We start from the raw sequence: 21,884 nt of genomic DNA on the forward strand, positions 1-21,884 counted from the left end.
GTCATAGTCTGATGTGCTCAAAGTATGTTGCAGTATGTTTCATGCAATTTATAACTGAATTGTTTCTGAGTTAATGTGTATGTACCATGCAGTGCTACTTCTATATATGCCATTAGTTCAGTAAGTGTGTTTAGAATATCAAAGTTTAAGGGTCAGGGAGAACCCAGAGTATGGTTATATTATGCTCCATGTTCCATCATATCCAGTTTCACTATCACCTTAAGAAAGTTGACACAACAAAGTGATGCTTGACATGATGGAGAATCAAGACTCACCTCTCCCCGTGGAGGGGGCTGTATCTCCTTACTTAATACACTTAGGGCTAAATTCCAAAAGAGTTGCTGTCAGTGTAAGTCTGTCCTGATTCAGAAAGACCTGCTCTCAACGTAAGTGATTACTTCGATGTATGTCCTATCTATAAACAGGCTTACAGGGGAATGGATTTCAAAACACCTGCTTTCAGCTTGCTGTCAGTGTAAGTGGTCACTGACACTATTTTAAGAAAAAGTTAAAGCAACACTTACAGGAAGAATTCAAATGTACCTGCTTCAGAGACTCAGGGTAATGGCAATTAGACCATGGCAGTGTTACTGCAACTACTTATTACTGCACATACCATATCTGTATATTTATTCCATAGTCATTCTGTATTATAATGCCAAATGCCCACTCACTGTGTCTTGTTCTAGTATATACAACCTGTCAATAATTCTGTATGACATACAGTTTCACTCCATATGCTCTGAATATGTACATACTTCAGCATGTAATTCTGGAAATTGTGCCTTAAATGTTGCTCAATATCTCTGTATGTAATTACATGTAATTACAGATATGACTGCACTTTTCTTGTATGCTGCCTATGTAATGTTATGTATATTTATTACAGCCTTATAGCCTGGGTTATGGCTGAAACAACAAACAAAAATAAAATAAACTAGATAAATATAACCAATTTATAAGTTCTCAAATCCTGAGATAGTTATAATTTGCTTTACATCAGTCTTTTTCACTTTAAGTGGGCTTGTTGTATCAGGTTTCAGTGAAACAGGACTCAGTAAAATGGGAAAATTAAGTACTGACATGTCCAACATTATCAAGGTTTGAATTGTTGGACATGATTTGGTGAAGTTCTAGCACGTTGACTGCTTTCACATTACTTGTGAAGATACATGCTCAATATAAGATTTCAAAATGTCTCACCATGTGATCTTACCAAGAAGATCTCCCTGTGACAGTACCTGTCATCTGCATCCTCATACCCCCACTATGTCATTGAACTAAAACAGCAGGATTCCTCCATTTTGGATAATAGCTTAGAATCCTTATTTAATTGGACTCTTACGCCTTTGGTTCATTCCTAAATGAGTTACTAAACTTTTTAGTAGTGTTCTTATATTACAGTTAAAGAAAATGCCTAGTTTGGGTAGTTGCTGCCAAAGCTGTGAAATCTAAATTCAGCAATATTTTTGCATGTCTATACCATTTAGCATTTTTTTTATAAATGACATCTTCTTTCATAATTATGGTGCATATTATACCTTGATAAAAAATTGTTTTCAGTGAGAAAACTTAAGGAGTAGCATACTTCGATTCTGACAATCTTTGCAAAGAAGGTAGTATAATTCATATGATTCTGTTTCTCTGGCTCACAAAAAGCAGTATCCTCTGTTAATACATCCCTTCCAGCCTTCAGTATATGCCTCATCATATTATTTTACCTCTTGTTTCATGTTTCATTTTCTCTAATGTAACATCACTTAATTTTCCTTTGTCTCACTCAGTCTGCCATCCCTACCTCCTCATCTAGGAACATGATTATTCATCAGCAAATAATATTTATCCACATTATCATAAACAAAAAAACGTATCTGCCATCATTCACCTTTGTCACATTCATTTGGGAGCAGACAAAGCATATTAACTCTCTATCAGTTGGAAGAGCTTAAAACAAAGTCATTAGCAGAAGATCAATAGCCAAAACTAACCTTGGCTAGAGATGACAGAATTTTTTTCTGTCCTAGATTAGGTAAGCTAAAGTTTATCAGTTCAAGAAAACAGCTGAAAGCTGCTGTATTAAAACACTGATTTCTTAAAGGTGTGCTGTCACTTAGATCTGCTATGCTCTTCATCTGCTCAATGAGTCAGAATTGATGAATAGACAGCTAAGGGGGCACCTATATAAACATTACCTTTGCTTTAGTTTGAGTCTTTTAAAATATACAGTATGATAAATTATGCTGCAATTAATTCACAGCTTTACACATTCTTAAAACAATATTAGCATTTCACTGTCATTACCAGAGCTTTTCAGAGATCAGTTCAGTGGTTGTACTATCGTTTGTGATATCTTTTACAACCACATACCTGATTCACCATATATGCTTTCTGTATTTCTTAACATTTATTATACTTCTGTTAATGCAGTGTTTAGAATTTCTTATTTTTCATGTCCTTTCATTGAACTAACACATAACTTCATCTTGCATGCCTTTGGAATCTTACCATGTATATACACTGTAACTTGACGCATGCATTTCTCTTGTCAAGTAGACTAAAACTTGATTTTTACTTGGTTATGTTGGTTATGTGTATTATGGTAAGCCTATCCAAGGCTTTTTCAGTGTTATATTACCTGTTGTACAGTTATATGATTTTTTTCATGTTTTATAATTGTATGTCTGGAGCTTTTCTCCCCATGTCCCCTTTGCATATGGGGTCTGCCCAAATAGATCTAACCTTGACCTCAAAATAGGCTAATAAAATAAATAAAATATGAGGAAAACATGTATTTCTTGGAACATACCTCCTGCATTTCAAAATCTTTAAATAGTCTGTACCTGTTCTAATGACTTATGAGTAATGCTGTTTGATGTTACATACTTAATATCAATAATACAGTCCTTTATTTGATATTTGTTCTTTGTGTCCTTTATGTATTCCATATATTGTATATTCTGGACAGTTTTTATTTGGATTTCTAAACAATGCAATTATACTGCCTGTTACTGTTGTTTAGAGCCTCTGACCTTGGTGATATCTGAAAAGTAGACTTTGGGCAGATAACTTAAATACCCAATAAATAAAAAAATAAGTAAATTCCTCTGTGATGAAAGAAGATACTGCCGGCCAAGCTAGCTGGAATTTTATAAATATTTATATGACATTTATGAATATCAACATAATTTATACAGAAGTGTGACAAAGGAAGATACTGTCAGCAGAGCTATCTGGAATTTTGTAAATAATTATATGTCATTTGTGAATATCAACATGATTTATATAAGATATTTGTGTTACAAATGTATTAGAGCTGTATGTCATATAAGATGCTTTTTACAGATGTGCGCTGAAGAGGTATGTTACAAAGCGCTGTTTGAAATGTATCCACAGTGTACCCTACTGAAATTGAACGGAAATGGACACACACTATTGTAACTGTTTAAATGTATATATTTTAACAGGGGAAACTGGAATACAGGAGGTTAATTTGCAAAACTTCAGAAAATAGCTGAAATTAAATTACATTATGGCTAGGCCATAAAAAAGATGTTGCCTTTCAGTTTCAGGGCAGCATGGAGACACAATGTCTAAAACTAAGGAACTTTCTGTATTTTCTTGGAAGTGTTTTATTGTTTTATGAGTTCCACCATTTGCCAATGATCTGAGGAAAAATACTTGTGTATCTATTTTCACAGGTAGATGCTAAATACTGCCAGATTCCAGCAGTGGGGGGTTCTAACCTGGGATAGAGTCAGATGACAAGAAATGATGTAGTTATCACAGCAGTAATATTTGAGATATTAGTTTGAGAGGTTTCTGAGTAAGAGACAGCATTCTGTAATATGTCTTGCAGCTGACCAGAAGACCCATTCACCACACGTTTGCCTTGCTCTGAGTAAGTAAGTAAGTCTAGGGGACAGTATAATTCTTTTAGATATAGTCAGAAATATAGCGACACAATTTAGATTTTTTTATTTATTTGAGGATGTCTTGCAATGTTGTTTTAAACATTTCCTGTGATTTTAAACTCTGATATCACTGTAATTATATATTAAATATTTCCTTGTTCTTTTATTATTTATTTGAAATATATTTAAATCTTTCATTGGGGCTGATCTGTCTAGAGATATTTAAATTCTGAGAGTACTTGCATTGCATATTTATTTGGTGACACTGTCAGCCTCTCTTATTAGCCTTTCTCCTGGTCAAACTACCATTTGTATTAATAGTACCATTACAAAGTAAGATTGGACACCCTTTGTTAAGGGCCTTAAAGAAGCTGATAAGGAGTGACTGGTGGCAGTAAAAACTACATTATAGTCTGGGCAAAAGAAGGCATAGCTAGTAAACCTGTGCCAGCCTTTCCCAGGTGTGTTTGTGTGTGTGTGTGTGTGTGTGTGTGTGTGTGTGTGTGTGTGTGTGTGTGTGTGTGTGTGTGTACTGTATATAAATCAAACCTCAAACTGTGCATATGTGTCAGCTACTTGGCCAGGGACACAAAGCACTGGTTGGACAGAGGGAGTGTTGGAGGTCTTGGTTTGGTCACTCATCTGAGATCTCAACTTTATAGCTTTGCCAGTGGGGGGGGTCTTATTGGCATTTGGAGAAAAGAGGAAGAAATCAGCCCCATTCTTACTTTGATCTCTGTATGCTCTTAAGGAAAACTGCACTTGATGCAGAGAGCTGCATCTAGTAATTGTGTGTGGGTACCTGTCATCCTCACAATGTATGTCCCACACTGGTGTCAGTGGTGAGGATTGATGCTCTATGACTGCTGGTCCAGTGGTGGAGAGTCGCAACATCTAACACATAAAGGTTTTATTGTTAAAATGAATTTAGTCAAAAGTAGATCATTTTGACTAAACCAAGTCTTTTTCCAAGGCTACTATGAGCCAGAAATTCCATCATTTCACTTGATGGGATGGTGTTCTCTGTAACAATACTAATGTATGGAGACAGCATTCAGAGCACACCTACCCAACCACATAGAACTTATGAGATAAGGGATAGGATATAATCTACAAAAAAAAAATGGTTCTGTGATTTTCTTAAGGAAAGCATTCATCACAGAAAAAAAGACTTTGAGAGCTATTCCGTATCTCACTACAAATTAGTCTGGGATGCAAAGCTGATAAACTTTCCTGTCTTTGACAGATCAACATCACTGGTTAAACATTTGTATCAGCAGTCAATGAGGGGCAATTGAACGCTTCATGAATTCAGTGCTACACAAGGGTATATATGGATAACTGAATCTGTTGAGCTAGGCAGACAGAGATAATTTTCCACTGGACTTTTTTATTTTTGTTGTAGTAAGGAAGTCCCTAACTATCCAGCTGTAAATAACCCAACTTCCTTTATAGGCTCAATGTTTTCTAAGTGCGTGTTTTCTGTTGAAGCAGCCTGAATACACTGAATTTTACCCTTTTTTTTTTTACAATACTACATAATTGATGTAAACTACATAGTAGTCACAATGCAAATCAAAACTGCTCTAAAATCCCCAGACGTAAGTGCACAAAAATCTAGCAGGTACTTTTCTATCACATTTCAGGTGGGATGGAGTGTCCACAATTTATGAACTAATTTAAATTATGTATTATGTCATGCTTTTTGATTTTGTGCCAGATGCATAAAAATATTAACATTACTTCTTGTTCTGAGAGCATTGGGAAGAATTTCAAAATTATGTTTGAATTTATAGTACTTCATTAGCTATTTTATGAGATAAATGCATAATTAGTACAGATAAATAAGGTGACGTGTGATCATTATGGCATGCATGAGAGCTTGGTGATGTGTCATCCTCCTGTGTTCCCAACATATGGCTATTTAGTAATGTGACTCCCACCTTCTTGAAAATTCAAAAGTATTATATTTCTTCCTAATACTTGAGATTTTACAACGTGGTTTAGGCTCTTGAAAAAAGAGCACATTATTTTCACATTACTATCAAAAAACAAGGTTCACTGCTATAACGTTTTATTTTCACATTATTATCAGAAAACAAGGTTCACTGCTATAATGTTTTATTTTCACATTATTATCAAAAAACAAGGTTCACTGCTATAATGTTTTTAGTTACATCTATTGTTTCAAATTATATAAAGATGTTAAATTAGATTTTAAATTATATAAAGATGTTTTAAATACAGTACTAGTAGAATATGCATTATTTAGGAGAAAAATAGAAACAAAGATTTTTTTCTGCTAAAATGTCAAGTTACGTAATAGCTTTTATGTTTTGCATTACATAACTGCCAAAATCAGAGCTGTTCTGCAAACAAAATGTCAGGAAAGCACCCTATTTAATGGCTGCAGCATTAACTTTTATCATGCCAGATTACCTCTGCCATTTAACATTGCTATTTACCAAGAAATATGGGTTCAAGGTTGCCATAAACATCTCACATTCTAACTAAGGACCACATGCATAAATAAGACCTGTTTTTTGGCTGTGATGAAGTCAACCACGTGCATGCATGTATGCTTTCTTTGTAGTTCACTGCATTCATCAATATTAAATATACAACTTCAGGAAAAAAGTGAGTGCAGTACCTCCTTCTCTCCAATTTCTAAACTGTTTGCCTTGGTGAAGATCACAGTGTTAGCAAGTTAAGTAGGACAGACCAGGTTTCTCTATTTCCAGCAACAGTCCTCTACTTTTGCTGCAGGATCACCAGGTGTTCCCAAGCAAGATGAGAAGTATAATCTCCAGCAAGTCCTGGGTGTGTCTGAGAGCCTTCTGGTACACCTGCTTATGAGGTATCCTAACCTCCATGCACAGACCACCAACTGACTCGTCTTAATCTAGAGTAGCAGAAACCCAAGTTGGACATAAACTTAGGATGCTGAATCCTTCACTCCATCACACAGAATGGGCGCAACAATCATGTAAAAGAATCTGCTTTCCAACTCGTGATTAGTGCATTGAGCACTTCATCTTTTAACTCGGATATTACTTCATCACTACAGTCTGGACCAACATCCACAGTACATGGACTGCTACACCCATCGACTGGCCAGTCTCCCAATCCATTCCACTTTCACTTATTAAGAAGTTCTCAACATACGTGAAGTCCTCAGTTTGCAGTAGCAAGTTCCCCTTTATCTGCAGAAAACAATCAAATACTTTCCAGAAAAGAACTCTGACTTCTATTTTGGAGGTTCTGATTGTCAATTCAGCTGCTTCATAGTTAATAAAAGCCTGTCCACTGCAGGATACAGATCATAGTCCTCTGAAAGTTATCTATCAACAATGAAAATCCAGCTCTCACATTTTCATACTGAATAGTCTCCAAACCTCAACATTAATAATTAAACAAATTAAAATCATGAATTGCAGAAGGAGATAAGACACACCCTTAGTAGTGTCCTGTGCCCACACTGATTATATCTGGAATGCCAGGAATACAGCAAATGGAATATATCAAATAAGCCATGTACCCTGAATGGCATGTTGGAGGTACTACAAGTATACAGATACTTGCAATACCTCCAACAAGACATTCAGGATATGTGGTCCTATGCTTTCTCAAGGCCCACATAATATATGTAGGTAGTGTTAGCAATCTTTCACAACTCTTCCAATATCTGTAAACAGATATAGAAGAGACCTGAGCTTTTGTTCTACAACAATGATGGAATCTACATTTCTTCAGTTGAAACAGTGAAGAAACTGCCAAAGTCTCCTTTCCATTATGTGTTGCAGGCCAACCAGGTGAGGCTGAAGAATGTGATCCCTCTTTAAATGGAACACACCATTGTGTCTCCCTTTTTGAAAGTGGCAACCACTATGGCTTTCCAATACAGATATATCATCCATGCCCTTCACATAACATTGAAAAGATTCTTTAACTATAACATCCCAACAATATTTATTTATTTATTTTTTTTTTTTTTATGTGATGACTGGGACGGAATTCTGATCTCAATGTACGAGTTTTAATCTCAGCTCATAGAAAACCATAACAGTATTCCATATTAATTTGGATAGTACAATGCATTAAGTTAATACAAGTAGAACATGCAATATTGGGTAATTTTAGAGTATCTTGGTAACAAAGAAAAATTATAGTTACCAAAATGTACAATGGAAGAGAAAAGAGAAAGGAGAAAGGGAAAAATATACAAAAATAAAAAGGAAGAGGGGATGAAAGAGCTACAAGGGAAAGGAAGGTGGTTAAAGAGATTTAGTAAAAGTTTAGCGGCAGATAGGGATTATGCAATAGACTGAGTTGTTGACTAATGTGAAAGAAGTGTTATGAGTCCTTTTTGTAAGCCTTTATATTTTGCTTTGATGAAGTATATTCAGTGAACTCACTACTTCCATCTCTCTATTATTCACTCCCTTAGCCTTGCAACCAAATAATTGTTCACACTAGATGTTACTCTGACCATCAAACCTCCTTTCCCAACTGATCTATCATACTTATTTGTTCTCCAGTTGGGAGACAGCTTACTGGTCCATGAATTCTCCTCAGGGATGAGAGTCAACTGCCAGGACTGCTGTTGTCATCTGGGGTGGTGTCCAAAGGAGTGCCTAATCCTCCCATCCTCTTGTCATAGCTATGACTGTCACATAGTGCTTCCACTGATGGGACTGAAACATTTCTCTGTATGCTGACCCTTCCCCCTACAGTAGTGCCATCCTCTTGCCATAGCTATGACTGCCACATGGTGCTTCCAGTGATGGGACTGACACATTTCTCTGTATGCTGACCCCCTCTCCCTACAGTACTATACAATGCAATGAAGAAGTGCAGCAGTGATCTACCTCTATGCAGTTTTACCAGGATGACATCTTTCCCTGAGATGTCCAAACTAGCATTAGCCACGTAACTTCCACCTCCCCGGTATCAACATCTCCAGCAGCCAAACCACTAATAGGTCATCTGTAGCAGTGTCAGAAGCTTTCTTGCTCTTTTCCATGGAGCTGGCCAATCAAAGAACTGTGCCATCACTGCAAATACCTCATTCACAGAAACAGGCCCAGTCCCTTCATGTACATCCAGGGCTGTCTCCCCAAAGAAAGCAGTGCCTACTGTGTTTAGGAGTTGGGTAAAGTGCTCCTGTGATGACATGTCATTATTTTATGCATTTTTATTACTATAATTGTTATTAAGATTATAGATCCTGTACATACACCAGAATTTAACAATATTTCTCTGACTAGGCATCTTGCTGCCCTTTTTGTCAATTATTTCCTCTCTTTTTACTGTGGGATAACTTAGTAGTCAAATAATGAATATTCTGAAGCTGAACAAAAAAGACACCCTGACATAATTTTATGAACTGTTTTTTAGCAGAAGATATGATGGACATTTGTAAGAGACAGCTGTTGGCTGCTGATGACTCTGAAATACATTTGCCCTCTGGACTTGAAAAGTGCTGTTTTCATTAATAACAGCTGGCAATGTGCAGTGAAAGTGTTCATCTTCAATATTTTAACAATGTGCAGAAAACAGCAAATTGTTTATCACGCTTTTAATAATTTCTTAAGCAATATCAAAATTCAAAACTGTGTGAAATGACATTGTATAGCTACAGTTTTATGGTATTTAATTAGCATCCTCTATATACTATATTTTATCACCCCAGATTGCTGTAGCCAGCTCACATTCCCTTAAAAGGTTGGTACGTTTGTCTTGTTTAGAGTACATACGTGTGAATCATGTGGTTTCTTGTACACTGCTGAACAGTCTAAAAGTAAAGCTGATAAAGATGGCAGCACAGAATTTTGTGTGAGTCTTATTCTTTAATATTTTGAAGATCAAGTGTTACATGTTTTCAAAAATGAAGCAGGATAACTTTGTTTAGTCTTTCGTTTGAGAAACAGTGCAGCTGTAGCCTTCTGGAGATGTCTGAACTGAAAATATTCATCCAAAAATATGATTTATTCCAGAATGCAAGTGGGCTACTGAAAAGCCTGAGACATTACAAGGAACAAAACCCTTAGATTGTATAATAGACTTGAATTTTTAGAAGAAGAAAGATAGTAGTCCAGTAATGAGACAGAAGCCTCAGAGCATTATGCAGCAAGGAAAACATTTCTTTGTATCTGCCATTAAATCTTAACAAAGGCATGTGTTACTGATTTAAAGAACTAAGCTGAAACCAAGATTTGTGAGTTATATGATCCATTAATGAGAGACAGAATTAAGTGAAATACTAAAAATGAGCAGTTGATAGTCAGGTTGATGTGTAAAGCAGGTTTAGTACTAAATAAAGTGAATGATGTGTGTTTTTGAGTGACATTACTTCATATATTAAAACAATTCTAACAGAGATGAGGTGTTTGTTTTTTTTTTTTCATACTAACCTACCATTTGACATTTGAGCTTATAGTGAACCTGTGTCACCAGCATCATTGTCACCACCATCATAGGCAGACATCATTCATCTCTGTCAGTGGGTCGTCCAAGCTTGCAGTGATATGGAGTGACATCCACAGTAAGAAAAGTACAGGTAATCACCAGTGTTCTGGGAATGTCACTTGTCAGGTTGTGTAAGAAGCAATATTTGAATTCCATTTTAGTTGATTATCAATAAGTTTTTCATTGTACTGTTTACTGTACCAGAAAGATAACATTTGTATGATCATTAAACTTGCCTATAGTATATCTTTGGAGTGTAGGAAAAAATAGATAACCTAGCAAAACCCACATAGACAGAAAGAAAGAAGGCATACAAACTGCACATGAGGCACCCCAGCTGGAAACAGAACTAGAGAAACAAGTAATGTGAGGGGAAACATCAACTTGTGTCCATACTGATGTTTATTAAACAATATGTTATATTTTGAGGCAAATAATTAGAAATATTTCATAATTTTGTCCATAAAGTTGTACTTATTGCACGTGTTTGTTCCTGACATACTGATCAACTATATCCACAGCATTAAAACAAATCTTTAATCACCTGAGCCAGATATATTGTGGCTACAATGTCTGAAGTATTACAGAAGAAGTGCTTTAGGAAAAACAATATTTCTTGTTGAAATTCAGGCTAGTAAGTTCAGAGGGTGCATCTACAGACTGATAAAAGATTCTGAATCCAGAAATTAAGCCATTGGGCTTCAGGATTCAATAATTATGTACACTAGTATATCTGTCAACAGAAATTATATACGATGCAAATTTTGACTCTGAATGTGATTTATTAGCAGTGTACAGAGACTTTGAGCAATGCAAGCATTGAGCGCCTTGAAAATGAGTCATAGCTGGAGAAAAATTCAGATTCAGATATACAGACATTAGTGCAGAATTGAACACAGCATGTACTGATAAACGTGCTTTGTGCAATGTGATGAATAGAGCAGGCTTGTGGACAGGGTGCTGAGAAAGACTAATAAAACTATTTTATAACTGATATTGCTTCCAATTTATTGGAAAATAGTGAAATTAATGTTAAGACCAGAAGGCTTATCAGCTATAATTTGCAGTGCCAAGCTGTCTCACTATTTTAAGCTGTTTTTCCACTATCCTAGAGTGAGTGAATGGACACCAGCCTCTCAAGTTCATTTTCCTATCTACATTACCTTTTTATCTGCAAAGGGTATCTGAAAATAAAATGTATCCTTAAATTGTCTTTTCCAATTACATATATATGTATACCTGTTGTTTAGTGTCTGAATTCACATAAATTATCTGCTGTTCGTGAGTATAAGTATGTTTAGAACCCTGCATTATATATAACTATTTTCTACCATTCCTTTGCTCTGATACTCTTATTTTGTGTATGTGTTTTGGTGTTCACATTCCTTGTATATCTTTCTGAAGAATTCTGTAATATATTGCTTTTTACATCAGAATTTCATGTCAGTTCACATTCAGGTCTTATGACATCTCTTACAGTTTCAGGTTACTTTTGCCTTATCAATGTGACTTGTTTCTGTTAACCGATATGATCCTTTTAACTGCGTAACCAGTATCAAATTATAGCCCATTTTGTAGTTTGTATGCCAATTTCCTTCACCGGGTTTTGATTCAGGAACTCTGTATGAGTGTCACTTTACTGGATTCCACTCCTCATTCTCATATTGAAGAGTATATCCATTGCTACTGTACCACTTTCTTGTTATGTATATCAGTTTCCTTACTATGTCTATAAATCCTTCCTTTTCCTCCCACATTTCTGCAGTGCTCTAAAATGGGTGAAATCCTTTGTTAGTGCTACATCATGAGTCAGATAAGGGGTTATAGCTGCATGATATAATCCATTTCCTGTAATAGGGTTGCCACCTTTTCAAATGGCCAAAGTGGGACATTTTTGGTACAAACATCAAATTTTGCAGGCCGACACATACCCATGGCCAGTACAAAAGATAGAACTTAACTTTTTTGCCTAAATAAAAGCTTATTCTTGTAGCATTTTAGTTGCTTATTCTGTTTCTTATAACATTTAGGTATTTTAGATACAGAATAACTGTTTTATGCAACTATTACATAAAATATAGGAAATAATTTTGTCCTAAAATCTCAGGACATTTGCCATTTTTACAGTTTTTTGTCAGGACACAACTGCCCAAAGAGGGTCTGTCCCTCGCAAAGTGGGACAGGTGGTAACCCTATCCTGTAACTGTTTGAATTTCTATATATGTGGGAGCAAGCCTGACTTTATTTATTTATTTATTTATTTATTTATATTTACTGTTTGCTTACTGGGTAAGTGGTCATGGTCTTTCAAACAACAATAATATATAGAAAATGAGTACATACAATTCAGAACATATTGGTATGGCTTAATGCAGATAGGGTGAAATTAAAAGATTCAGTCAGAATGTATGTGAAAAAAAAAAATATATATATATATATATATATATATATATATATATATATATATATATATAAAATGCAAGCTACTTGAGAAGCAAAGAAAAATGTAGCAAACTGTCATAATTTATACCATAAATAAGCTGGTAATATACTTATGACCAACTGTCATCTGCTAATTATGCTTCCTAACACTTTGTATCCAGGGTGGATGTCTCTTGGACTACCCCCAGCTATACCTCTGAGAGGACCCTTGACAATAGTATTCATGCTTCCAGAATCTAGCAGAACTTGAATATCTATTCCTTCTAAAAGTACCTCAGTAGCTTTGTTGTACTACAATGACATAATATTGACTCAGTTATCCTAGTTGGAATTTTATCCCACTCCATAAAAATCAAGTTCTTTTAAAGTAAACATTACAATCTTTACATTTTTACAATTAGCATTATGTTTGCCATTAGTAGCACGAAACATAGCAATGTGACCTCCCTTCCACATTTAAAACAAGTTAGTAAATTATTTGCTGCTTTTTGTTGCACAAAAGATGACACATTCTTTATTGCAGTTTTACATTTAGAAACAAACAATTTAGTTTTAAATACTGTGGTTCATTTACTATTAAGTGTTGTATTAAAAGTTACTAGCTCATTAAAGGTTTAATCCCTCTGCAATACCAACTTTTATATTACTTTATGAAGTGCATTTAAACCTGTGGACAGTTACTGCATCTGGATCCACCCAGTTAGACAATCCATTGTTCATCGTTTTTACTGGCTAGATAGAGACCACAATAACCTATAGGGTAAAACGGTTTGGTTAAATTTGCCACTGTTAACAGATTTCCTTATTTATCCTACAATGTCTGCCACTTTTGCATTTCTGTTTTGCTTTTGCAACTGCTACAGTAGTCACAGTTCACTAGTTTATCCTTTAACCATATCTTAGTTTATCACCATTTTCTAGAAGTCACTTATCCGCTTCTGTCGTATACCAAAAGTAAGTTATTAACCTACCCGATTCCCCTTCAACTGCTCTGGCCAATATGAAATTTTAGTCATCTGTTGCCCCTAGGTGTTTTGAGACAGTGAAGTAATTGCCTCAAGCTTACCAAAACCTCTTCATTGCTACCTCAAAATGATTCAGTATATAAGAGATGTAAGTATTTACTTGACTTGAAGGAAGCTAGCTTCTCACCTAAGAGCACATTAGTAAGCATAACACATGCAGACGCGTGCGCACACACACACACACACACACACACACACACACACACACACACACACACACACACACACGCACACACACATACACAAACACATCACAGAGCACTGCTACTAAACCACCTTACACTGAGGTTGTTAAGAGAACACTGCCTAAGTCTTCCAGGCTAAAGACTATAAACCGCAGCATTACACCTACCCCCCCCCCCCATACCTACACCTAGAATGCATAACTATAAGAGTCACAAAAGTGCAGAATTCAAGCTTTTATGGCCCACTCTGACTGCATTAAACCATGGTAATTTTTAGTGATAGACGACTCTATTGTAGCACATATGGACACCACCCTCAGCATGTTAGATAAGAATAGCATGACAATTAGCCGTCTTTCTGGAGGCAGAATCCCAGATGTAACAATTGCTCTTAGAGCCCCTCCATCCTGAAAAATACAATTACAAACTGATATTGGTCCACATGAGGGTGAATGACCTTAGATACCCGATCCAAAGGGACATGCAGAATGATATGACTGAGCTTGCTATGCATGTTTCTGAAGCAGGGAAGACAATGGCCTTGGGTGGTATTTTTTCATCACCCACAATGCTGTCTAGATTCAAAGACAAAACAATGGGTTTTAATAACTGGCTATGTAGCTGGTGACCATGCTGTTCTCCTGCAGCTTAAACTCATTCATATAGGTATAGTTACAGAAACATGGTTTCAGAGCAATGAAAGCACTCCCTCTGCTCCAGAGTATAACCCCTATCATGTCTTCAGACCTAATGACACTTGTGATGGAGTATCTGCATTTGTCAAGGACATCATCACCTCATGAAAGAATCCTTGGGACACCACATTTGACCTCCTAGATGTCCAAATCACCATAAACAAAACAAATTATCATATCATAGTAGCTACAGAATGCAATATATGCCCCCTTCTGAGCATGATAGTTTTCTTAACACATTAGCTTTTTAATTCAAGACCTTTCTGCTGAGGACTTCAACTATCCATCAATAAACTGGCTGACCTGCTCTGCAAATGGTCTTCATGCCCAGCACTTTCTTGACATTATAAATGCTAACTCTCTTTCATTAATAGTTAACCATAATGCCAGGGGCCTGAATATCCCTGATCTAGTCCTCACAAATATAACCACTTCTTGCACATCTCATTACATAACATCATGCCTTGTCAAATCAGACCATAATTTAGTGATCTTTTTATTTAAAACTGGTGGTACTTCCTCAGTAAATAGCTCTGTGTCTAAGGACTTCGGAAAAGCAAACCTTCTTCAGATACTTGATGATCTAAATAAATTCTGCTGTTATCCTTCTCCAACGGATCCCATTGCTCAAGCTGCTGCCTATGCCTCTGACTTCTAGTCCCACTTAAGTAGTTGCATTGTTAAGGCAGTCCTTATCCACACCAAATATAATGAGAAATGCAAAAACAGCCCCTTTTAGTGGAACACCTGTAAAAATAAATTATGTGACTTATTGCACTTTAAGTTACTAATTGTTGCAAATTGTTTCTGTAGGCTACACACTAAAGTGCGCTAGCCGATTTACAGCATTTATAGCATTTACTGTCTGTTTTTTTCCTTATCTCTGTAATAAAACAAAAAAATCTCTTGTTTTCCCGCCTTACTGAACTAGAGTAGTCCAGTTTCAGAGTTGCTAATCCCTGGGCTTTGTTTTTAGTTCCTGTTACTGATCCATTGCCTTATTAGGAAGGAGGGAAGTTTCTTTGCTTACCAGTGGGAGTGGGAAGCACTGAGCTGCCTTTTTGTCCGATTTGGTGAAGTTTCAGCCAGAAACTAGTAGTCCATTGGTCGTTTGGGCCAATTCCTAGCTCCCTTCAGCCCCTGCTATAAAACACGCTAAGCGCGTTAGCTGAGTTACCACTGTTGCACACAAGAGCAGCGGCGGTTAAACAAGGTTAAACTATTCGGGCCATCTAAATTCCACTCTTCAAATTTTCCCTTAGAACTACCTTCCTCGAGCTGTACTGCTGATCTAACCAGCATATCCTATAACTGAAAAGTTCATCTCTACTTGATTCCCAAGTAGACTATTCTCTATCTGTAAAGCCTAGCACTTACTCCTACAGTACTTGCACCTTGATAAAGCACTCTTATTATAGATAGTACCCCACCAGCCTAAAACCCACTTCCCGGAGTCCTTTGAAAGTCTCTTTATCTACTACTTCTAGTATGTCGAGGGATCAGTTGCTAGTGTCCTCTCCAGCTCAACTGGTGAACCTGGGAATATTGAGGCAATGTTACAATTGCCTCATGTACCTGAACAATCCTCTCCTTCTCCCACAAAACACAAATACATGCGAGAGATGCAACTATACGGCCAAACTGGAGGCTGAGCTCTCTCAACATAGGACTGGCAAGACCAGACAGGAGGAGAAGGTAACCACACACAATACATACCCAGTCACACATGGTACCATCACAACTTCAAATCATACACATACTCACACAAAGACATACTCGGAGGCTCTGATCAAAAATTTACCAAAACAGCAGAGGCCACCAAAGCAGACACCCAAACAACTACCAACTCACGACCCAACACATGCAACACATAGACCACACAGTCAGAGTGTCAAACAGTCACAGCCCTTAAGGCCAAACAAAATGCCAGACACACTTATCATTGGTGATTCCATAGTCAGACACACTGACGTCCCGCTCACCAGACTGAGTAAGGAGAAGGTCACAGTAAGCTGCCTGTCGGGCGCTAGAATCCGCCACATAACGCAAGCACTCAGGTCTCTCAACAGCAGGTACAAGTACGACTCAGTCATTGTCCACGCTGGTGTCAACGACCTGAGATGTACCTCCTTGGACTACATGAAAGGGACATCGAGGAGCTCTCTGATTATGTAGCCCAGGCAGGTATGACCCTGACCTTGAGCAGTATCCTACCTTCACCTAGAATGATGCCACAATACAGTGATAAGATGATCAGCTTTAATAATTGGCTTAAATTCTGGTGTCATTCAAAGGGGATCAATGTCTGTCTGCCTGGGATGACATGCTGGACAAGCCACGCTGCTTCGCAAGGGACGGCTTGCACCTGTCACCCTGGGCTTCCGGATATTGGCAAAGGCTCTTGCCACCCCCATAGTGCCTTTTTAGGCAAGGCTCAAATTCTAAACCTACCACCCTAGAACACCAAAAGGAAAAAACTAAGGGTAATGCTGCTCAATGCCAGAAGTCTCAATCTCAAGATGCACGCACTCGAGGCCCTTCTCAATATGGAGAACATTGATGTCTGTGCTGTGACAGAAACCTGGTTCAAGGCTCCTGAGAGCACCCCAGCACTAACAGGTTTCACCTCATATCATGCGTTCCGGCCCCAAAATCCGGACAACACCAAGAAAGGAGGGGGTGTCCATATTCATAAAGGACACCCACACCTCAAGGTTGGTGGCAATGCACGATGCATCGGAGACCATCCAGGTGCAATTAACCATAGGCAAGACTGCTCTGCAATTTGTAGCATGTTACAGGCCACCCTCTCAAACTCAGGAACCTCACATGGCCTTCCTGAAAACATTGGAGGGGATAAATGTATCTCCAAACACCATCATACTAGGTGACTTCAACTACCCTAATATAGACTGGGAACACTACTCAAGCCCGAACACTTTAACCCAAAGATTCCTGGAGTTCATAAACTCAAATGCCATGGAACAACTAGTTACCATCCCCACAAGAGGAGAAAACATACTTGATCTCATCATCACGAACATGGGATCAAAATGTTCAACACCGGAAGTATACCCCTCACTGGTGAGATCAGATCATAAACTAATCTCGCTGGAGGTCCTCATCCCGCCCCACCTGAAACAAAAAGACCACAGTGAAAAACTTCTCAAAAGCCGATTTCACACTTCTAAAAACTAGTGTGGTCTCCTTTAAGGCCCCTGAGCCAGTGGTAAACATTACTCAAACCGCTAAATCACTTACAAATGCCTTCTACCAGCACCTACAGGACTGCATGGATCAGGCAATCCCAAACAAAACTAAGACTCTCTGCACCAAAAGCAAGCGTCCAGTCTGGTGGACCCCAGCCATAAACAAGCTCTACAACAAAAGGAGGAAGCTACTACAAGATAGAGCAAAATCCTTGAAAGGTAAGACACCTTTGATCATTATAAGTAAAAAACTAAGAGCTCTCATAAAATCATCCAAGGCAAATTTTGAGAGAAAAATCGCCAAGGACTCTAAAGACAATCATAAGGCCTTCTTTAGCTATGTTAGAAACCTAGGAGGAAACTCCCAGATATGCTCAGAATTAGTTCAAAATGATGTGAAAATTACTGAACCTACACACATTGCTAACATACTGGCTGACAGGTTCAGTGCAAACTTCTCCCCCCCAAAAGGAGATATATCTATTCCAGAGGATTGTAGCCCCCCAAACATCTCCAACGCCCAGGTGAGAACTGCCCTCACTAAGGCAAAAAACACAGCATCCATGGGACCGGATGGTGTCCCCGGCTGTGTGCTTCATGAACTCAATGAGGAATTAAACCCACAGTTAGGACAGCTGTTTAATCTTAGCCTCACCTCAGGATACGTACCCAAGGAGTGGCGCACGGTGACTGTGGTCCCACTTCATAAGGGCGGTGCCTCCACAGACCCTGGAAATTACCGCCCCATTAGCTTGACAAGCCTTATCTGCAAAGCCATGGAGAGGATCATAATGGAACTCATAAATAAAGACATAAGGAACTTGCAGACTTTGGATCCAACCCAGTTTGGCTTTGTCAAAGGCAGATCCTGCCTCTTAAACTTGGTTGACTTTTCGAGACAGTCACCAAGGCCATTGATGAGGAAAGGCAGTCCATACAGCCTACCTCGACCTGGCAAAGGCCTTGACACAATACCCCACTCAGGTATCATCGAAAAACTCATCAGCTTGAATGTAAACCCATACATCACAAGATGGGTTGCAAACTGGCTAAGTGACAGAACCCACAGGGTCAGAGTTGCTGGAGCCATGTCAGACTCAAAGCCTGTCACAAGTGGTGTCCCACAGGGCTCAGTCCTGGGTCCACTCTTGTTCGGCATCTACTTTTCTGAAGTACAAGCAAACACAGGAGGGTTATGGCTGACAAAGTTTGCAGATGACTGCAAACTGGGCCATAGTCGAAAACACATCTGACACAGATATCCTCCAGAAGGGCCTCACAGAAATGGATAACTGGTGCCAGAGCCATGGCCTGAAGTTAAACGCCAAAAAATGCATAGTCATACCCTTCGGGAAAATCAAGGTTACCCCTAGCTACCATATAGGTGGCAATCCACTGAGCACAGAAAAAGTCATCAGGGATCTGGGGACCCAAGTTGACAGTAGCCTTCGTTTGACACTCATGTTGCTAAAGTAGTTAGGAAAACCTTCTATATCGCCCACCTGATCATGAAGGGATTCACATCTAGATCAAGGGAGGTCATCGTCCCCCTGTACTCATCACTCATTAGACCTATGATTGAGTACAATGCCCCATTCGGAATGTATCTGACCAGACACCTGCTGCAGCTTGAAAGGCCCCAAAAGTTCCTCACCAAAAGGATAAAGGGTCTCAAAAATATGTCTTATGCTGCCCGACTGAAGGAACTCCAGCTCTATTCAGTCTCATACCGCTTGCTCAGAGGTGACCTGTGCCTGACATATAAGGCCATGTCAAACCCAGATTTGATGAATATGCTTCACCTCAAAAATCTAGATCCCTCAGAACCACAAGGGCGGGAGACTTAAACCTTGACACGGTTATAAATCGAACGTGCTGGAGGGACAGATTCATCACCCAGAGACTCCCTATGCTGTGGAACAAAATCCCGGTACATGTGAGGAAGAGCACCTCGCTGGCCTTGTTCAAGAGGAATCTTGACCAATGGATGGGAGATCGCAGATATACCCCAGGGATTACTTCAGTGTCACTGCTTGACAGAGGCACAGAAAAATGATAGGCATAGTTTTTATTCAAACTAAAGGGGTGGCGAAAGCCACATAACTATGGGCTAGGCTTATAAATGCCCTTGGGCAGATAGCCTAGTATGAACCTATGAACCTATGAACCTAAGAGAAAGAAATGGCTTCATGCTTATAAGAAGCCTCATTCTACCTACCTTAAGAGAACACTTAAGCAAACTAATAAAGAGCTTAATGGAACCATTAACAAACTAAAAACTGAGTATGATCTTAAAATAACCACTAAAACCAAAAAAAAAATAACTACAAGTCATTCTTTAACTATGCAAAAAAGTTAAGAACTAATACCCAACAATGTTTGGAGTTAACCCACAATAATGCTACACTCTCTCACCCAAAGAAAATAACCAATATCCTAGTTAACAAATTTAGTGCACATTTTACTTCAGACAAAGTTAATTCCACAAGTTCCCCAATCCCAGCAACCCCTTCAATTACTATGGAATAAGTTCTCACAGTTCTCTTAAAAACTAAGAATGCATTATCTGTCAGGCCTAATAATTTACAGGGTTACCTGATCATCAGTGCCAAATATGGCCTTTCTGCGCATCTACTTAACCTCTTTAATCTAAACATCTTCACTGTTTATATTCCTGAAGCCTGGGAAACAGACACTGCAATGTCATTACACAAGAGTGGCCAAACCTCAGACCTTGGTAACTATAGACCCATTGGTCTCACTAGCTTTGTAAGGAAAACTATTATGAAGCACATTATCACAGACCTCATTAATCAGGAAATTGAAAATGTCTTAAGTCTGGACGCTCATCAATTCAACTTTATCAAAGGAAGGTCCTGGCTCTTTAACCTCATTCATTGCTATGAAAAGGTAACTGAAGCAGTGAATAGTGGTTATGCAATGTATATATAGCATATTTAGACCTGGCCAAGACCTTTGACACCCTTCCCCATGCAGGCATTATTGATAAACTTGTAAATTTAAATATAGATCCTTACATTGTGTGGTAGATAGCTAATTGGTTATCTGACAAAACATATGTGGTTAGAATCACAAATGCCACTTCTAAAAGTAGACAGAGCTCAGTTTTGGGCCCTCCCCTTGTCTGGCATTTATTTCTCAGATCGTCAAGCCAGTACTCCTGACTCATGGTTAACAAAGTATGCAGATGACTATAAACTGGGTGTAGTCATTCGATATTAAACTGACTCACAATTGCTCCAACATAGATTAGACCGTGTTAACAATTGTTGCAAGGAAAATGGTCTCAAATTAATGTAAAAAAAATGTAGCATAGCTCATTTTGGTAAACAAAACAGTTTCCCTTATCATGTAGATGATGCACCCTCGGGGGTTAAGGGATTTAGGCACTCTTGTTGATAATTCCTTATTACTGGACCAGCATGTCCCTATAGTAGTTCAGAAAATTTTATCTGGTTCACCTAATTTCCAATTGCATCTCCACTACATCCAAATAAGTCTTAATTCCCCATTACTCATAGCTTATCAGACCTATTACTGAATATGATGAACCTTTTGGTATGTATTTGTCTAAACATATCACACAATTTGAGAGACGTCAGAGATTCATAATTAAAAAAATCAGTGGCCTCAAAAATCTTAGTTATCAGAAGAGACTGTCAGCCCTTTCTCTGTACTCAGTCTCTTACAAACTGATGTGTGAAGAGCTGTGCCTAGCTTTTCAAGGCATGAAAGATCTAATCTATTTAACCTACTATTCTTTTGCAGAACTAATGATACCTTAAATACTCTGTTAAAGGAACTAAACCTTCATCAACAGATAAATTAGAAACATTGATGAGACAGATTCATATCCCAAGTATTCTGCAGCTCTGGAACAAACTTTCACTACATGTCAATCAGAGTAACACCACTGTCACCTTCAAGG

The sequence above is a fragment of the Protopterus annectens genome, chromosome 8.part0 (genome assembly GCF_019279795.1).
Source record: "Protopterus annectens isolate FY-2018-M chromosome 8.part0, PAN1.0, whole genome shotgun sequence".
Classification (NCBI taxonomy): Eukaryota; Metazoa; Chordata; order Ceratodontiformes; family Protopteridae; genus Protopterus; species Protopterus annectens.